The following is a 16,931-nucleotide window of genomic DNA, read 5'->3' on the forward strand; positions in this document are numbered from 1 at the left end:
GGCTTCCCTGTTCCTTCAGGCAATACCAATCAATCGCGATTCGCCAATGAAATTATACTTTTTTGATGACCAGATTACTGGGAGACCGACGGAGTCCTATGACATGATGACTCATGACGCGTTTTACAGTCATTCAACATCTTCAGCACCCAGCTGGCTCATGCGGCTCTGTTTGACTATAATGGAATGGAATGCAATATCTATATCTATTGGTAACACCTGACCTGACCTGTGTTGTGAAGGAAGTAAGGAAGCTGCCGAAGCTCTAAAGTTTTTCATCATGGCATTGCTCGAACAGCCACAAATGTGGGAGCTCTCGTTATTATTTACTGGATATAATGCTCTTATAGGGACGGGTACAAGCATTATTTTGGTTGACGCAATTAATTCTGAATTTCCTGTAGGAAGGAATGCTAGCCCTAGAAGGAATGCATGCATGCACGAGTGAGTCCAACAATCACCCTATCCAGCATTTACAGCAATGTTCGAGGTGAGTGTGTGAGTCCTCTGACTCCTCTCACATCTGTCCATTAATGGCGCAGCTTAATGATTAACAGTAACACCATTAGAGTAGTACATGAAAAGCTGCTGTGGCGCAGCTGTGTGGGCCTGTCCAATAACGCTCTGCGGGGCTTGATGTCGTGCTGCACTGGTCGTTAACCCGTCAGTTGTCGGGATGAAGAACGATGAGCGTGTCCGGAATCCCATATCACGTATCATTGCTGAGGGCACGCACGCACGCGCGCGCACACGCAGTTTACAGTGCATGCATGGCATGGAGACCACCCTGACCTACTTTAGGATGAATTACAATGATGAATGAACGAGAGACACTATTAGAGCAGAGTTTAAATCTTAAGCAGACATAGACAAAAACAGAAGAGGGAGTTTTGGTGGTAGTAGGGGTTAGGCTATGTCAGGTGAACGAGCAGTTCTGCTGGCAGGCAGGCGCTCACTTCCATTGCCCATGCAGCTGCAGCACATTGACCTACAGTAATAAATCTACATCAGATGCAGGCATCTGAACTGCTGCCTGTAGGCGAATCAAGGCTGTTGGTGGTACAGTTACAAGGCATGCATGCAGCACGTTAGTTGTTCACAAAGTGTGTAGGACCACACCAAAGCTTGGGCCAAATGGTAATGAATGATATTCTGTATTACTATTTGGGCCAAATAGTAGGCTATTATTGTTTGTAGTATTGTTTTGCCTTGAAGCACCAGCATGGGGTTTGCTGCATCCCATATAGGCTAATAACAATAATTAATAATGAACATAAGGTACATCAAATTTGAATTTAAGGTGGATAATTCTGACTGTCTGGCTGACTTTCTGAACCCCACCCATCTGGCAGATCTATACATGAATCAAATTCTAAAATAGTTGGAATTGACCCAAAGTTGTGTCTTGTTATGAGTCATGGCAAGCAACTTGGCAACTCATGTGCGTACATGACACCATGGTTTAATGGTCCATTTAATGTGTATTCCCTTAGTTGTTAATTTAAATAGGCTACTCAGCTCTATGTCGTCTCCATGGTGATGTGATGAATGTTTTGCTAGATGTTTAACCAGGAGTGTGTGTGTGTGTGTGTGTGTGTGTGTGTGTGTGTGTGTGTGTGTGTGTGTGTGTGTGTGTGTGTGTGTGTGTGTGTGTGTGTGTGTGTGTGTGTGTGTGTGTGTGTGTGTGTGTGTGTGTGTGTGTGTGTGTGTGTGCGCGCCTGTGTGTGCACGTGTGTCCAGGTTGAGGACCTACTGTGGGGAATGATCTGCTAAGAAGATTTATGATGGCCATTTAATTCCGGACTCTCGCCGTGTTCCAGCATGGCAAAGTGGCTCCATTGCAGGTAACTAGGCACATTCAGTGGAGCGAGAACTGGGTGATAGATGGGTGCAAGAATTGATGGATGGAGGCATTGTTGTGCCCTTTCAAAGTGAGGAATCTCAACTCCAGGCAACCGATCTTAGTGATTAGGTAATTCTGACTTAACTGGAACCATCTGCCATGGCAGACCGGTACCTGTAGCAAATAAGATGCATAGTCTCGAGTTCCAGTGTCTACTAGATAGGGCAAATCAATTGCCCAAAGATGTATCCATTCCAAACAGACCGACTTAATCTTGCTCATGTGCAGGTTAATAAAATATCTATTGTTTTTATCAAACACAAGCATAGTTCACACCTTTTTTTTCCCCCCCCAAAATGATTCAGATTCAGGATTTTGTTTTTCTACTTTTTCCAGGTACATTATCAACATACATGAATATAACCATGATAATATCAAACACTGCAATTTCTCAAAAACGATACATTTTATTAGGACTCAACATTTCCTTGGGACTAATTCAAATGACCACCAGTGAGTCCCGGAACTCACTACATTGAAAACCTAGTTACATTACTGCAGTAGTGATGTCATTCTCTGAAGCCTGTGTAGATGATCTACCATTTTGCCTTTATACCACTTATACTAATGGTTGCTCGACTGCCTGTGGCAAGTAAATAAAATGTTCAGGCAAGTCTTGTTTGCTTTCAGGTAGCCAGATGGGCAAGTGCATTCCAGCTTCATTAAATAATATTGGATATTCATGAAGAACAATGCTACCTTTTTACAACTAGCAGTTGCACTCATTCTGTTCTTCAAAGTGACTGTTGCCACTCAGCAGTTATTGATTGGTTTAACATTCATTTGTTCTACAACTGTACATTTTTACCTATCATTTAATAATGGATTTACTTTTCTGGCAAATGGCTATGACCTTTAGGCAAGTAGAACATGACCTGTACATGTACTTACCCGACGGGCAAGTGCTTCTCCAACCTTAATGCCCCTGCTGTATAAGCATTACTGAGTATGACTATCAAAACTCTCATTGTGTAATATTTTGTGAAAGAACCTTAATAGTCATCCCGCAATATTGATAGAGGTATTTGGTCATTTTTTTATTTTGTCCATATCGCCATACTGTAGTTTTTAGACTGCCTTCGACAGTCATAAATAGACTGACTGTGATCCACTTACGTGGCATAGTAAATACAATAACTCCATTTTGTTCATTTTCTAAATGAAGTCCACTAGGACCATTTGGTTGTAATTGACTTGTACTACTGTCTAGCCAATTGCATGTCTGTCTGTCAATCTATCAATCAGTTGTTCTTGTGAGCTGTTGAATGGGAAAAATCAAGCTATTTTGCTTGTTGGGTGCATGGGGTCATCTGATTTGTTGTACTCATTCCTCATAGGATCATGTCAGTTCTTATGGTGAAAGTGTCTTTTTGGAATGAGACACTGTTACTGAACGGTATAGTGGAGTTTGGATTGGACTTTAGGATCAGTTTGATTTATTGAATACTTTATTAGCAGTTTGAAAACAGCATGGCAGTACAGTAAAAATACCTACAGTATAAGATAAAAGGACTTGGACTTGGAGCACAATGGAAAGAATGGACTTGGTCCACCATACAAGCCTGAGAGAGGACATATTTGCAGAGCTAAGATTAAGATTGTGCTTTATTGATCCCAGACGTACAGAGACATGGTGCATTTATAGATAGATATCACAGTGCCCCAAGATTTACTATGCTTGTGGCAACCAGAAGTTTGTGTGTTTGTCCGTGGTTTGTACAGTATGTGAGCAGATCAGAATATATCAGAATTCGAACAGTGCAGAATGTCTGCAGTGCAGAGTTAAGGTGTGGAGAAAAAAAGAACACGTGGGATTTGAACTAGCAGGGTTCTCAACTTCTCAGCCTCAGGGATTAATAGTCTGTCAAGAAGAAGAGAGGAGAAAAGAATGCATGAAGGATGGGGAGAGCGAGAGAGAAAGGGGGGGGGGGGGTATTGAGAGGGGGAGAGGAAGGAAAAAGAGGTACAGTAGTAGAAGAGGGCGGTGGGTGGTGGTGTCAGGGATAGAAGGAATGATAGGGAAGGGGCGATGAGGAATGCAAGGAGTGGAGGAGCTCCTGAGGACAGCAGATTCCTCTCAGATGAGCCACACCTCTCTTTCCATCTCTCTCTCACAGACTCACACAAACACACCTACATGCTCTCTCTCTCTCTCTCCCTCTATCCTGGCGGTGGGTCCTAACTCCTCAGGTCTCCTCCCAGGTTGAGGGCCATGTCCACATGTTGAGACGGAGAGATGAAAGGAGCCAGCAGGAAAGCAAGGCCCTCAGTTGATGCCAACACCAACCCCCTGCCAAGCCAACCTTCCTCTCTCTTGCTCTCTCACACACACTCTCTCTCTTGCTCTCGCTCTCCAGATGTGCCCCAACACTGAACGTTCTCCTCCTCTGCTGCTCTTTCCCTCCCCCTGGAGATGGGAGGAGAGGAGAGGAACTTCCCTCCTGCTTGGTCCTTTGACTTCAAAGTACAGAGGAGGATTACAAAAAACAATGAGTACTTCCACCAGGAGAGAGGGACACACACACAAATAATGTAGAGAATTCGAGAAAGAAGAGAGGTGTGTGTGTGTGTGTGTGTGTGTGTGTGTGTGTGTGTGTGTGTGTGTGTGTGTGTGTGTGTGTGTGTGTGTGTGTGTGTGTGTGTGTGTGTGTGTGTGTGTGTGTGTGTGGTCTATATTATGCGGATACAAATGTATGGTACTGTAGGTGGGGCTAATTGGTTCTGAATCCTGTAGCTCTTCACTCTTTAACGATACAGAACACCAGCGCATACTGGAATGAATCCACACCCACTTCCTCGACCAACACACACCAAACATGCTTCTGTTTCTATTATACAGAACCTTAAAGTGTTCTATTGCTGACTTTATACGGGGACACTAAAAGGTTCTATATGGTTTCCTTTTTACACAGCAAACAGAAAAACTATAAGTTCTTAATGATCATACTTTTGTTCAAGTAGCTAGACTAAAAAGTAGCTGTCGTGTGACTCGCCAGGAACAGAGTTGAGAAATACTGGAATGAAACGGACATCATCTTTCCCCATCAATATCTCAAGTTATTGTGACAATACTTAATTTCAACTTTCATTTCAAGGACCCCTCTTTGATATGCGATTAGGATACAGAGTCATAGATCCCCATTTTGAGGAGATTTGTTTATCTCTGGGAAAACGTTTATTGTTGGACGACATGATTTGGTACAATATGGTCTTGTCATTTAGTCCAGAATGAAAATGAAAACGGTGGGACTGATCAAAATAGCTATCAATGTACATTCTCTAGCTGTATTTTGTTGCTGTCTAAAATATTTTTGCTACTTTGTGTGACACATACAGTTGGAGGCCATCGATATTGTCCTTTTCTTTTTGCTGAGGTTTGCATGATCTGCGCAAAAGGACAGTTAACCCATTTTGGGCGGGAACCCCTTTTGGTGTTTTAAACATTATGTTATAATTTAGCTATTGAAAAATAGCAGATCTACAAGCTCATAGCGCGCGCTACGAGCTTGTAGGTCTTCTATTTTTGAAAAATCGTGAAAATAGAAATAGAAAACTGGAGGATTTAGAAGGATTTTTTTAAATTTTGAGGTCCGGCCTAAATGGGTCAAATGATAAGGGACAATATCGGTGGCACCCAACTGTAGGCCTTTTTCCCACCGGTTGGTTCCCAATGGGAACCGGTTCAGTTCTTTTTGGTTCTTAGTCCATGCCCAGAATTGACTGGGCAAAACCATACCTATATTAGATTGGTAACACCATGAAACTTCCCCAATTGAGTACTTACACGAAGACAATGATTTATTGTATTACACATTTTACATTTTTAAATATGTAAATGAGGCATTATGTAGGAAAATATGCAAAATAATCGAAAATATGAAAAAGCTACTACTGTCAAAGGGTTATTGTGTATTAATTTACTTGTATTGATCCTATAAACAATTTAATATAGGTCTAGTTTTTCCCACCAATTTTGGAGTTCTGGCTCATGGACTAAGAACCAAAAATAACTGAACCGGTTCCCATTGGGAACCAACCGGTGGAAAGGGGGTCTGTATGACGAAGTAGGGCATTCATTTACCTAGGAGAAAAAACAAACAAATTCGTCAGATGTAACTCAAACATTGAAAATTGTCTGAGCTGCTCCAGTGCCTCCTTTTCGCATGTAACCTGTCCTGCTTCTGAGATGCCCCAGACTGGCCTGCCATAGGCTAGAGGCGCGGTTGGAACAACCTTCTACATAAAATATCGAGGTTTCTGCCCGACAGGTGACCGCAATGATTTACTTCTCTCAAACATCGAAAATTGTCTGAGCTGCTCCAGTGCCTCCTTTTCGCATGTAACCTGTCCTGCTTCTGAGATGCACCAGACTGGCCTGCCATAGGCTAGAGGCGCGGTTGGAACAACCTTCTACATAAAATATCGAGGTTTCTGCCCGACAGGTGACCGCAATGATTTACTTCTTATACTTGTACAGTAATAAATCTTCATTCTGTTAGCCAAGGACCCTGGGGAACAATCCTCAAGTACTCTTGAGGAATATCTAACTCTACTGAGTTAGATATTTTTCTAATGACACAAACCCAAGAATCGAAGAAGAACCTGAATCTGAACTCTGAACGGACAGCCAATCATTTTTTTTGCAGCTACCTTTTGAAACCATAAAGCATTTGATTCAGCATGCCTGCCTTAATACAGCACCTAAGGCTACACATTTTATAGACAAGCCTCGACCGAGGGAAGGAACGCTGTAGTGCCGTGGTTTCAGCCTCCTATTCACAGTTACAAATGGCCTGGATCTGTTCTCACTCAACACAATGACAGCCTAGTCGATAGCATCAGTCAATGACCACCGGAAGGATGAAACGTTACCGAAAGCACACCTAGGGCAAGTTTAACTGCAATATAGTACTCATTTGTCAATTTCTATGTGAAAGTGATTCACTTTTGAGTGGAAAGAAGCCTGCGTACCACACAGGGCAAAGCACAGCTGTAGTTTGTGAAGAAAGCATGATGGCTTACTTTACTTTAATTATCACAGCATGTCGAACAAACAAGAAATATGATGTGACTTTGCTCTCATTGACACTAAATCATCACAACGTTAAGTACGTATAGTGTATACTGTAGTGTAGAAGATGTACAAATGGGTAACAGACTGAAAAAGATTAAAATAAAAAGGAATGTCTCTTCTGTACAATATGCAACCAGTTGGAATGGGAGGAATAATGGTTGCATGCTAGTTATAATATTTTGCAAGGTTAAGGTTAAGGCTAGTGGCAAAACAAAGGTCTTCAGACTTTTCTTTTAAGAAAACTAAAGTATGCATTGACATGAGGATGTCATGACCTTCACAGGACTGAAAGAAGATTTATAAAGCCAATGGTTATGGTCCTTGTTTATGATTGGCTTAGCTGCGCTTGAAGCTGTTGTAAAAGTGCATAATTTCTATTATTTTTGCCGAATTCCCTACCAGCTAAAGTGTGGAAAGAATAGAGGAGAAAAAACAAAAAAAAAGAGGGAGAGCACTCGATGGTGATGGGGTGAGGACCGTGAGGTACCTGTCCACCTCTGGGTTCGAATGGAGAGGTGCATACGGCTTAGCCGAGCGTCTGAAAACAATGGGCTAATGGGCTATATGCATCCAACGCCTCTGCGTTCAGTTTGGGCTGCCGCTGCACTTCCAGTCGCCAGCCGACTCATTGCTAGTGGACGTACGGTTGTGTTTTTGTAGGAAACAAAAAAAAATCTTTAAACCACACAATTTCATTTGATTATTTGATGTTGTGGGTTTTCATAGTTGGCAGCTCTTCCAGTTGTTACGCTGCTGCCTTCCACTCACTCACACTCACTGCTCACACACTGACCACTGACTGTCTCTCTCCCACCCATGAACATAATCTGCGCTCTCAACTCTCTCACGGGCACGCGCAATATCATCATAATCATCATCATGCGAGAGTGGTCTAGCTAGCCAACACCAACTCGGGATTCCTGGATCGCTGCCTTCCACAATTTCCTATCCAACATCAGGTTCTTGAGCTCTGCAGTGTTGTTAGCCAAGCTGTCGCGCCGCAGCGCGTCTACATAGGTGGTACGCTTCTATCCTCTCCTGGCTTTGCCCTGGGTCCTGACGCAGTGTCCTGCCAGCCTCATCCTTCTCTCTCTGACTTTGTCCGTGACCCGTGGTAGATCCCCATAGAGGTCCACATTTCTGATGCGGTCCGTCCATGTGACACCTAGTGCCATTCGTAGCATTCTTGTGTAGACTCCATCCAGGGCTTTTTCCTGTTGTACTGTGAGGGTCCATGTATAGAGCGTCGCAGTCCCGCCTCCTACCAGGGACCAGGAAATGATTCTCCGTTCATTTTCCTCATAGACATTTCAGAAAGTATTTATTTAAAGACGTTTACGCCGCGGACAAAGCCAACTTGAGTCGTGACAAATTATGACAACAAACACAATTTTTGGGGCCGAAAAAATAATTAGAAAGAATAAAAAAACAGCAGGTTACAACACTTTCTTTGTTGTTTTTCTTCTTTGTAATTATTTGTTTGGTCCAAAATATTGTTTGTTTTGTCATGAGTTGTCACGACTCGAGTTGGCTTTTGTCCGCGGCGTAACCGTCTTTAAATAAATACTTGTTGAAATGTCTATGGGAAAAATGCATTGGTTTTCATTTCCTGGTCCCTGGTAGGAGGCGGGACTGCGACGCTCTATAGGCCCCATACAGCAGTACTGACTCCACAGTAACCATGAACAGCCGCCAAATATCATCATACTACACAGTACGCACATACGTCGAGGGGTAGCTATGATGAGAGAGAGAGAGAGCAGATTATGTATTCCACATGGGTGGGAAAGAGACAATCAGTCGGGTCAGTATGTGACCAGCGAGAGTGAGTGAGTGGAAGGCAGCAGCATAACAACTGGAAGAGCTGCCGTTTAAAAAAAAATGATATTTTGACGTTTTTAACTCATCATCATGTCAACGTCGCCACACAAATAATACAAACTGAAAAACCACGACATCAAATAATCAAATTAAATAGTGTGGTTTAAAGAACCTTTTTTTGTTTCCTACAAAATCTGGGTCCCGGTCAGTTTTATGCTAGTGTGAAAAACGGTGCTTCTGTGTTGCTTGTTAACTACCGTATATTATTCTGCAAAATGTCAAAATGTAGAAACTACATTGCTACATTACAAGTTATTGCATAATTTGTAACCGTGTTTATTTTATGAAACCGTTTCATGTACAGTTTTATAGAATCAATAAGCCATGCAAGGTGGTTTACAGGGATTTGAGCTAAGGCACTTCACTCCACCTGCCTAACAACGCCCCCTACCTTTTATAAAATCCCTGTAAACCATGGCCCCCTGGGGCTCATGGTTTTATTTGAATTTTTTAGAAGAATTTGAGGGTGAACTCACTCGTGGTTTCCGGGCAATTATTTTAAAATCAGTTTGTGTAGAAGACCAAGGTGCATTGACGTAAATATGAAGATTATTAAAGAAAAATCCTTGTTTCACAATGAACCTACACATTCTCCAATGTCAAAAGACAACATGTGGGGAAGGAATTCATTGATAATAGGTGTGGTCCATGACTATGTCTGTGTGAGTGTTCCTCTATTAATTTAAATCAGTCAGCTGTGTGGGTGTGCTGGCCCTCCAGCCCAGACATGACTTGCTGCTACAGAGATAAGAGAGGCTAAATGTTTTGGCAGCTCCAGTGAAGACAACTGCAAAGTCATCAGTTGCCACGAGTGATTTCTGTGATTTGGATTCCATAGAATAGAGCATCATCGTCAGCATGTCTTCTATGGAAGAATAGCCAATCTATTGTGAGCTTATAGATTGGACATTTTCGAGTTAATGAATATTTTGAATTGGACAAACTAGCAATAGAATACATGTTCAGATTCTCTCTTTGTCTGGGATCTTCAAGTGGTTGGTGGTTTGTAGTGCAGCAAGAACATAGGTTTACTCTTTAGAATAATATTACTAAAGCATTTTACATATTGTGCTGGTTATGAAACACAGTGCTAGTATGCAGGGCTATTTCATGCTGTTAGATAGGACTTGGTCATCGATTGGCTGAATGTATGCTTTGAGTTTCTGACCCCGGCGCATCAGAATAGATCTGCGATGCGTTGTGACCCGGACCCACATCTCCGGACTGACACACACATCTAGAAATCAGATTTTCAAATAACCTATGTATAGTAAAAATCTCATTAGCCTTCAAATTCCGGTTCTGTTCCAATCTTGATAAGCCAAAAATCTGATTTGGCCTGCCAGTCTGAACATTCTAGTCTGAGCCTTACTGTCGGTCGGCACCCCCCCCCCCCCCCCTCTCCCTCACACAGCCCAGCCTTACGTCATGTCATTTGTATGCGCAGGGGTCAAGCTGCCCCAGTGTGGTGGTGGTAGTGGTGATGTGTGTGTGTTGTCTCAGGGCCATGTAATCAGGGTGTTGATCGGTTCTGTGTCATCAGTTGGCCGGAGGTTTAACAATAAGGTCTAATGCGTGATTAAGTCCCAGATCGCCTCTCATTATGTGCGAGTGCATCAACCGTGAGAGCAGCATGCCTCTCTTTTAACAATACGAAACCTCTCCGCCCTGTCCTGTCCTGCATACTCTCTCTCTCTCTCTCTCTCTCATCCACTGCCCTGTCTGTTTTTCTGCTCTTCTATCTTTTTGAAAGAGAGAAGAGGCTGACCAATGCCAGACTTTGGGGTCCAATGCTGATTTTGGAAAGTCCTAGTAGACCACAGATTACTGAAGATTTTAGAATATTTAAGCAAACAAATAAATAAAAATAAAGTCAAATTACTTTTTGATAGATACAAAGAACTTTTAACTTTATATGAACAAGCAAACAAGTACATATAAATACACCATGGTATAGTGGTGTATTTATATGTATGTACACCACAAACATTTGCCACTTTTGTAATAATGGGCAGACCTGATGCTGTGTGTATACCATATTTGTAATGCTCTGATCGATGAGTCTTAGGTTCGATTCTCAGCAGAACAGACCATTTGCTGAATGACATACCGGTACATTAAAAGTCCATAGACTTGGCTGCCACATGACATCATGTCTGAAAGCCACACGTTTCATACATATAGGCCTATACAGTGTAATACAAGCAGAAAGGACGCAACTATCATTAACTCTGGGCTGCATATCGCTCAGCATATATATAACAGCGACAAGAGAATGAGACAAGAAAGTTGGAGAGAAGCGCAAGATAGTATGGCCTATAGAGTTTCACAGTATTAACATGTAACAAGTACATTGTACACAAGTACAGGACATCATGCATGCAACAAAGCACAAGTGCTTTTTTGCTTGGTGGACATGATTCATATTTACATATGATATCACCCACATAGCACACATACTGTACATATCATCACCTTTCAATTACACACTCCCAACATGTGCTGGACTGTACTACACCTCTAACCACTCTTTCTTGAGGGCAAATATCGCTCATACCAGTTTACGGTAGCTGTCAATCCACACTAAACAACAGGCATGAACTGTCAAAATTGGCGCCTGTACAAAGACAGGCACTTCTGTGATGGAATGATGATTAGGCACATCATTTTTCCTCTGTTGCCAGGGCTAATCATTAGACTCCACCTATGCAGTTGGGAGCAGCTCTGTTGGTATACTTCCAATCAAACATGTTGTCACTTGAACTGAAGGGGGATTACATGATCCCATATGTACACTAAAGCCTCAGGTGGATTTATGAAAGTTTTATTCCATCCTATATACATACATTTTAGCTTTGCACAATATTTCCGTTCATCCATCATATTACAGTACTTAAAAAGGTATCATACAGACATGTCTGTATGTAATCCACGTAACTCGAGAACCGTTCGCCCCACCGACGTTAAATTCCACACACGCGTTCCAAGCCACCACAGGGGTGGTGTGTTGCCGGTGTCGAGTTGGTCGGACCCACGGTTGTCCAGAACTGCCCCAAATAGGCCTGGACTGCCCGGGTCTGGACAGGGCCCCTGCCCAGGGTCCATATGGAGCTGGCCTGTTCTGACATCATTCTGACATCTGCATAGACTCCATAATTGGGCATGCCTGACAAAGAACTCCATATATGGCAATAAAAGGGACACAGACATAATAACTGGGTGGGGCATGCATTTCCAACTTTTTTTTTTTTTTTTTTTGCGGCTTATGCCTTTTATTGGTTTTTGAAGGGACAGACAGTAGGCTGACAGGAAACGGGAGAGAGATGGGGGAAGACATGCAGTAAAGGCTGTGTCGGGCTCGGGAGTCGAACCCGCGGCACACTGCGACTGGATTACCAGTCGGGTGCCCAGACGGTTACGCCACCGCCTGGGCCTGCATTTCCAACTTGCATCATTCCAAGTAGGCCAGTGCCCAAAGGGCACCGCTGTAGAGGCCCCACGGGCACAGCTAGTGTCTTTAATAAGGCATTTTTGTCAATAATGTCTTAATCTATATTTGTTCCACAAATAGCATATTGGCCAGGATATTGTAGGTGGAAGTCTTGGGATAATACTGATAGGCCAGCTGTATATTCTTGCGCAATGCAAATGTAGTGAAATCAGAAATCTTTGCAACTTTTGCGTGATACTGGCATATGACGAAGTCTAAAATAGGCCATTCATGTATGAAAAAACCTTGACGCTGTCTGTATCTGTTTAAGCTCCGGCCCATGTTCCTGCTTTACTGCTGTTGGACTGCTGCCTTTGAGCCTGGTAACATATTGTAGGCCAATTGTATATTCATGCCTTACGCAAAAATGCCTGCACACAGGCAGAACAAAGAATATGATTTACAAAGCATGGGGATTTCTTTTTAAAGAAGACCAGTAAGATGATTAATCCATTGAGACCTGGAACGCATCCATGTCACGTTAGCGTTTAACCACATTAACCATTAACCCATTTTGGGGCGGGAACCCGTTTTGGTGTTTTAAACATTGTTATAATTTAGCTATTGAAAAATAGCAGATCTACAAGCTCATAGCGCGCCACCGAGTGGCGCGCTATGAACTTGTAGGTCTGCTATTTTTGAAAAATCGTTAAAATGTGCCTCAAATCTTTCCGAAAATTGTCATGATTTAGATTTTTTAATTTCGACGTCAGGCCTGAATGGGTTAACATATGGGACACTGTCAGTACGGGCTGTCCATCTGTGAGACAGACATACAGTTTGGATGGATGGCACACACAGCTCATCAATAGCAAAGCAACAAGTAAATACCACAAAGCCAAGCGCTGAGACAAGCTGTCTCATAAGGAAACTAATGGAGGACATTGTTTTGACATGTGCAATCTACAGTACAATAAATTTCATCATATACTACTCAATCAGTCTATGGCTACCCTAAGGCTAGTTTTTAGCAAGCTGTACTGTATATAAGCTGAGTGAGGGTGACTATAAATTTGGCACTAGCAGGCTTGCAAATATGTCACCTTTTGGCAGTGTTTTTATTAGGATGAGGAGGTTATCAAAGAGAAAGTACCGTAGTTTTATTACTAAGAAATATTGTAAAACCAAAAGACAGACATGTCGGCTACATGTCTGTCTTTTACTGGAAATGTTTGCACAGTGTTGGTGTGTCACAGTAGAGGCAGAATGAAGACATGTGCATGCAATTTGGCAAGACTTATTGGTTTGTGCTTATTTTGGTTTAACTTATTTGATATTCACTACAGCAATGTGAAATAGTAGTCGACATTTGTTTATAGTAATTCTCTCCGCTACTCTACTGTGTGTATTTGCCCTAGTAGTCCAATTCGAAGTAATAGAAGTCATTCATAAGGTGTGTGTGTGTGTGTGTGTGTGTGTGTGTGTGTGTGTGTGTGTGTGTGTGTGTGTGTGTGTGTGTGTGTGTGTGTGTGTGTGTGTGTGTGTGTGTGTGTGTGTGTGTGTGTGTGTGTGTGTGTGTGTGTGTGTGTGTGTGTGTGTGTGTGTGTGTGTGTGTGTGTGTGTGTGTGTGTGTGTGTGTGTGTGTGTGTGTGGATATAGCTCCTGTAAAGAGTTTTGTGTGAAAAGACTTCATCTATCATTGCTTTATTGCTTTCCTAAAGGAAAACCCTGCAGATGCACACTAACTAGAGTTCTAGACGTTAGAACATTGTTACATGTGGTGTCCATCTGTGTGAACTAACTATAACATCAGCTGACCTCGAAATCATGTTTTCCTATGATTTACTTCAGAATGAGTGATTTAAGAGAAAATTATGCATTGGTATTTAAGAAGCAAGGATTTCAAGAATGTACATTAAAAAAAGGGTCATACAAGGTGCATTCTTTGCATAAACTATGCAAACAGGGGCAACCATGCTTTCTTGGCATATTGCAAAACCAAAATGTATTGATTGATTGATTGATTGAAGAATTTATTAACAGTTTGCAGAATTACAGTACATTTCAAGCACAAACTCAATACAAAGGCTGTTAACTGTGAGTGGACGACCCAATTAAGCATTACACTTGTTTCCAATAGGGTCCACCATGTTCAAATCATCAAAACATTTAGAGACGTACAAATAGACACTTCTATAGACAGAACAGGAATTCATCATAAAGGAGGTAAAAAGGAGGAAGAATATCAATGATGCCATGCCATGATGACAAAGTGTAGCCAGCAGCCTTCTTCCCAGAGAGGATATAAGTCCAGAGGAGGTAGAGCAGCGGCCGTCTTGGAATGAGAATATTCGATCCCCGGCTCCTCCTGCCTGCATGTCAAAGTGCCCTTGAGCAAGACCTTGAAACCTTGAAACATCCTGAGCAGGATGTGCCTTGCATGGTTTCCTCTGCCGTTGGTGTGTGAATGGGCAAATGGAATGCAAGTGTAAAGTGCTGTGGAGAAATAACATATTATATAAATGCACCATTCACCCCTATGTATTTTTATTTTACCTTCTCAGGCATTCTTCTCAATTGTTTTCGTCAGTTTGCATGCCTGAACATGGCATCATTTTGCTGCAAAAAAAATGTGCCATCCTTACAGTAGTTTAGGGAAACTAACAATTACAAATGTTTGCAACTTTGATCGAAGCCTGGTTCTTTATCAATCAATGGCTTTGCCAAACTAATTTACAATCCTTCACTCACTACATCGTTGGCACCATGCCACCATCATGGCCTTTTCATTGCTTATTTTCGCAAAGTTTTGTATGATCTATGATTCACCTAACCTAAGTGTACTCTCTGCTGCCCCATCTGGCGGAGTCAGGTTATGATTCACCAGGACTTGGATACAAACTAATTTGGTTTGTTTGGCAAAACCAAAAATTAACTGGCACTTGAAAACTGGTATGAATTGTAAGTCACTGGAACATTACTACAGTATGATGTCTTCATCACATGGTTTGGCCAACTCGGACTTACAGATTCACGAGATCTTGGGTATAAACATGGCATCCCTAACGCAACGGTTTGCCAAAATGGCTGTAGAATCTGTGACCACAGCAGCTGTCAAAGTAGAGGCAGAGCCATGGATAAACAAGGATCAACCTGACAGGGGAACGCAACCAGCATATAAACCTTCCTCTTTCAAGGCCCTCGCTTTGATGTCCGAAAAACAAGAAGGGACCTGTGTTGTTCCACCCTGCCAGTGAAACCAAAGACCTCGGCAGAGTTCAGCGACGGGAGGAAAAACTGCTTTTCTGCTGACGTCTCCACTTAGACGAGCCTTTGAACCCAACACCTCGTCTGCACAGCTCCCTGTCTGTCCCCGTAAGTCCTCTGAAAACTGGAACCTGGGTGAACAACTTGATTAGAGGTCGACTGATATACCAGTTTCGCCGATATGTCGTCCATTATTATACTTTTTGGACAGCATCTGTCTAAACAATTATGTAACCAACCAACACCCCAATTAAACATAACTTTTTTCATACGTATCTTTTAACAAATGTGCTTGGTATATACTCAATATAAACAAATGTACTTAATTTGAAATCTCTCAAACTGTTTTGCATATGAGTTACATTTTCTTAAATAGAACGTTTAATAAAATATTAGTTTTAAGTTGATTAGAATTGACACGTTTTGATAAACAACATCAATACATCAGTAATCGGGGGTCTAGGATGCGTCTACATCGGGATCGGCATCAGAACTAAAACTCTGGCACTGGTCATGCTCTAAACCGGATGGATGGATGATTGCCCTTGAAAGAGTGGGGATGTTGCTGAAGAAAGCGGCGAGGCTGAGTGCTTTCTGTGAAGTTGTACTTTGTAGTGAGTGAGGACAACAAGGAGTGGTCAGACACACACCTACACAGGTTAATGGGAGTCTTCACCCATGGCTTTCCAGGTCAGCAGCAGTCCACAGTCTAGATAGCCATCAGCTCTCTCAAACACTCAGATCCTTATTACACACACACACACACACACACACACACGCACGCACAGCGCACACACCCCATAGTTAAATCCTAAGCCCCAGGTAGACATCTCTGTGTGCGCACACGCATACAAACACACACCCTGTAGTTACATTCTGAACCCCAGGAAAATACTGCTTCGCACACACTCCTACACATGCACACTCTGTGAATGAGGGTTTAAGGTAAGTAAGAGGTAAGAAAGTTTACGTCTTGTGTTTTACATCACATTTTTATAGTTTGTGTTGCCAAGATGAGACTATCATCTAGGATTTTGGATATTGTAATACCCCTCTGGGCTGTCTGGGCCCCTGGGTCTAGTGTTGAACAATAAAAACAGGCAGACCTCAACTGGCTGCTTCTTCATGGCCCAGCTGACCAACTGTTTGACTGACTGCCTGTGTAATTAGCCCACTTACTGATTGAACGCACGCACGCACACACACACGCACGCACGCACACTTCTCACAGAAGACTGTCTCCAGGTGTAGATGTGTTGCAGCCCCTGCCCTGACCTAGAAACCCACCAACACACATGTTTCAGAGGCAGATCGTTGACACATGGAGCGGTGTTGGTGTGATAACTGACAGGTTTTGCTCATCATCCCATAGCAAC

General features: G+C 42.5%; 1 protein-coding gene across 1 annotated transcript in view; it reads left to right on the forward strand.

The window, feature by feature from the left end:
• The first annotated feature begins 414 nt into the window (after nt 1-414).
• Nucleotides 415-16,931, forward strand: part of esr2b (estrogen receptor 2b) — a 151,649-nt gene continuing 135,132 nt past the window's right edge. Inside the window, exons 1-2 of the mRNA XM_079527190.1 lie at nt 415-490; nt 1,741-1,844. The gene's annotated coding sequence lies outside the window, so the exon portion shown is untranslated. The remainder of the gene's footprint in view (nt 491-1,740; nt 1,845-16,931) is intronic.

Source organism: Electrona antarctica (genome assembly GCF_951216825.1).
Source record: "Electrona antarctica genome assembly, chromosome: 18".
Lineage (NCBI taxonomy): Eukaryota > Metazoa > Chordata > Actinopteri > Myctophiformes > Myctophidae > Electrona > Electrona antarctica.